Below are 4,481 nucleotides of genomic sequence, written 5' to 3'. Positions count from 1 at the left end.
GTATAATTTTAATTTTATTTATTATGTATTATGTTGCCTTTTACATGCCAGGATAATAACAGGATCTGATTATGAAAGGTATGAAAACAAAGGTAGAAACTGTCAACAGTTGTTTGGTACAGTAGAGCTAATTTTGCTTCACCTTATTTTTTGTAACTCTGTTCAGGTGCTCGAAACATTCCTCTTCGTCATACAGTAAGAAAAGTCAGTTAGATTTTTTAGTAGTGCTGTTTAGCTTTGTACATATTTTGCAATTATTGAAAGTGGGAAATAATAAGTCCTCTTCATTTGTGGTTATATAATGTGGTCTGCTGAAATTGTGCTTGCCTTACAGAATCTTGTTCATATGTTTTTATTCTAGACCATAATTTTAATCTCTTGAATATTGTGAGCTGGATGCTTGTGAAGACTGTTGCAGACCTGTAGAGAACTATGTGAAGATTGGTTTATATTTTGGCTGGATTTATAAAACGAGCTCAATATTGATTTGTACTTTGATGTAAAAACACACTGGAAATCGTTTGTGAAGATGATTCCCTAAACCCATGTCAATCACTTGGTTTTGTTAAACACTTTTGCTTATTACATTACAGGTCCAAGTTCACATGAAGTTATGAAGTGATTTCTTTTGGTGGCAGAGAATATAATTTCTATCTAAAGTTGGGATTTTCCATTTTAATTTCCAGTAAACTAAATTTGACTGTCACCAATTTATTTTACATGTGAGGAGCATCTCCTGCATGGTGATGTCTGTTGCGTATATACACTGATATGTATCAATTTAAAACTGTGTTGCTTATTTGTCATTAGTGAGGACAGTAAACAGAGTGTCTAGGAGCAGACATTGAGACTGGATGGGAAAGTAAAGAAGTAGCATGAGGAAACACCTGAGCCATCAAACTAAGCAGTTGTGGCATGGTATTCGGTTTTTTATGTTGCAGTAAAAGTGACAAGCATGAAGGTACTTATGACTTGAAATATAATACTTTGTTCTCTTATTCAGTGGGCAAGAAATGTTTGCCAAGTTCACCATTCGCAGCTTCCACTCAAGTTCTTGATTGCATCCATAGGCCACAATTTTTCTTTCATCACAGTATATTTATTTATTTATAGTTTATTTAACAACACTTTTTTAGTAGCTTAGACTATATAGTGTTGATTCATTACAGAAGAGTAGATGAATATAATATCAATGTCTGGTAATGCATTCTGGAAGGTTCTGTACCGAATATTGTGTTGCTGGAATGAAAAACATTGAATTCTTGCAACATGTGACTAATTTACTGAAAGTGATTGAATATAAAAGTGCATTATTCATTATTTACACATTTAGTTAAATTATTTATGAACTCTGAATAGTCGGTTGCTTCTTCTGTTATGAATCTCAAATTTGAAATTAACAGGGATAAGGGGTAGGTATATCATTGGCTTTCTCTATCTATCTTCATGCATTATCTAAGATGTACAGTCCGGGACTGCTTTATCATGGTGCAGCGGTATGGAATAAGGATTTATCCATATTTTCTGTAGTGGTTTTAGTGGGTAGAAGGCTTTGTGATTGACTGGTCTGTCCAAATCTTTTATGTATGTGAATAGAAATATGAATACTATTACTGAAAATAGCAGAATGGGACCAGTGAGAAATTTAATAAATAGGTAGTTGTATTGGTGTGAAGATGTACGTTTAATGTAGCAGAGTTGCTGGCATTTAAAGGTGTAAGTAGTATCGCTAGTCATGCCTTTTGGTTTCCAGGCATTTCTCTTATCATGTTCAGCAGCTTATAAATATTGAGTGACATATGTGGTACAAAATAGTGTAGCAGAATGTGAGGTTGAATGTTGTTATGAGTGCTGATGTGGGGCACCGTGAAACAAGATGAAGGCTTTATCAATTGACCTTTAGTAAGTGGTGATATGGTTTGGGCTATCGTATGGTCCAGTCTGGTAACTTAAGAGGATTTAACATTGATAGTGGTTTTCACTTATATTGTACAGTGTTTTATGAATATGTATGTTTTGTATGTTACAGTAACATCAAAAGCTTTTAAATTTGACCAGGCTATATAGGTATGGTCAGTACAGTTTTTAGTTTTTTCAGGATTTAATTTCTTGAAGTACATTTTAAGTGTACTTTACGTTATTGTTCATGTTAAAGGAATGTTTTTTGAATATGGAACGTTTTAGTTTTCATGGCATTTTATTGTTCTGGGGTTTCATAAAATTGTGAACTCATGTCTTCTTGACTGATGCATTTTAGAAACATTCTGAATTTTTTGTCATATAATTTGAATCATTTTATGTACACCTGTACTGAAAATCTGAGCATCAATTTTCAAGGTGGTGTTGGTTTGAATCCTGAGAATTCTTTTATGTAAAGGTGTAGGTAAATTTTCTTTTGACCTAGAGAGTTAAGCTGAAAATTATTGTAACTCTTAACTATACAACCAGTGCTGTGTAAATAAAATGCCATTTTAACTTTCTCTGATTTTTGTGGTGATACAATTTGAACATCTGACTGAGTATGATTAAACAACTCTGGTTTGTTACCTTAGTTATGAGATTTCAGAGGCTGGTTGATTACATTCTGTGGGACACTACAGTTGAGGCAGGGGAGTAGGATGCAGGTGATGGGATTGCTTCAGTACACATACTTTTTGATGGCTTTTGATGTGGCTGTGCTTCAAGGTGTAATTGTTACAGTGAAGGGTGAATTTGAGTCAGCATATACTTGTGTATCAAATATGAACAAATTTTGACACCATAGGATAATTATTATATCTGTTAATTTTTTTAATATGATTGACTGGAAACATGTAGTAGCAGTAATTGCGTATACATTGCGAGTGTCTATATTGAAATATAAAACCATATTTTCTTTCTTAAGGTAAACAACAAGTGTTTTATGTTGTGTAAGGACTTTTCAGAAAGACCGCTTGTAAGTGTGCTAGTGACTGTAATGACTGAGAGAATGCATGCAATAGGTTGCATGGCTGTTTGTACCAGTGTTCTTTCAATAGCAGAGTACCCTTTAGTCATGCAGTGTGTTGTTTTTAACTCATTTTGTGCTTGACACTTTTTCACTCAAAATAAAGTTTGGTAAGGTATTTGAAGAAGCTGAGTATGGGTACAAAATATAAAAGATGCATAATCTGATGACACAAGCTTGAGCTAAGTTAAGATATATTAACTATGAAATATTTCCTACAAATATTCAGATGCTTCTAACATGACTTTTTCTGGTCACTTACATTTATGTTTATTTAACTTCATCATTTGTTCTTGAGCCAATAAAAATTATGAGTGTGTTACATTACATGGACAAATTATTTGCACTGTAATAATTTTGAACATATTTATTATACATGTTTGAATTTTTAATGAGTCCATGGTAATAAATCCGATTTTGTTTTTGCAGTTTTATGGTTATATTTTTAATCTAATACTACTATTTGCATATCTTTTACTCCAGACTTTCATCTTTTCTCTACTTCCATCATCAGATGATTTCCATTGTGCCAGTTAATATTCTTAAATTTTTAGTTTTATTACAAGTGGCAACAGTTGAGATACAATCTGGAACTCTGTGAATAAAAACTAGGATTTTCCAGTCATTAGAATGATTCTGCTATTGCAATAGAATGATACATCTGTGCAGGACATGATTTGGAGTGTGTAGGTGCAATATGTTTTTATAATTTGGAGACATTTTGATTTGTGATCATAACTGTTTTACTGTTTATTGATACAGAATACAGTTAGTCAAGGTGCTACTCAAGTATGCACTGCTTAAATATAGGGTTCTCCATGTGTTTCATCAGTATGCATATAAGATGTATAAATTTTATACTGAACTTTATTCTTAAAGTTACAAAATGTGCCATTTTAGATGTTACAATGATGCAAAACGTGCTTTATAACAAACATAGTATCATCCTAAATTTGCCTTTCTTAAAAGCAAACATTGGCACTGATTTTGACAGGTATTTTTCTGAGTACAGATTATTGAGTTTAGAATTGCTTCAGTACATCTGCTAGATCTTTGTCTTTGTGTGATGTTTCCTTTTAATAGGTCTGTCAGACAACCAAGCCTCTTCATTTTTGTCTATATTCCCACAGATCCTCCTCATTTTCTTCTCATGTTCTTCCTTCTTTGTATGACATCTTTCTGAACTGGATGTTTCTATCTTGATATTGATCTTGCCCTTGAACATTTTCCTTTTACTTCCAGTTTGTATCAGTTTTTCACATTATAATGTAATCATTAAAACTTACAATAACAAATAACATAAAGAAGGAAGGAAGGAAGACAAAAAACATAACATATTATAGGAGAAAAGTGTCTGATTCTCAATTGTTCTTACACTAACATCTGATGATATGCCAAGATTGAACTTAAAGGATTTGGTGTATTCTAATGTCTAAAAATAAATACAAACTGCTCAATAATAGAAATAAAGTATGAAACTGTGCTCACATCAGAT

Source organism: Zootermopsis nevadensis, unplaced genomic scaffold, assembly GCF_977971745.1.
Source record: "Zootermopsis nevadensis isolate Lab colony 2312 unplaced genomic scaffold, Znev_1.0 Znev_ptg000004l, whole genome shotgun sequence".
Lineage (NCBI taxonomy): Eukaryota > Metazoa > Arthropoda > Insecta > Blattodea > Termopsidae > Zootermopsis > Zootermopsis nevadensis.
Note: the sequence above shows the minus strand (reverse complement) of the source record.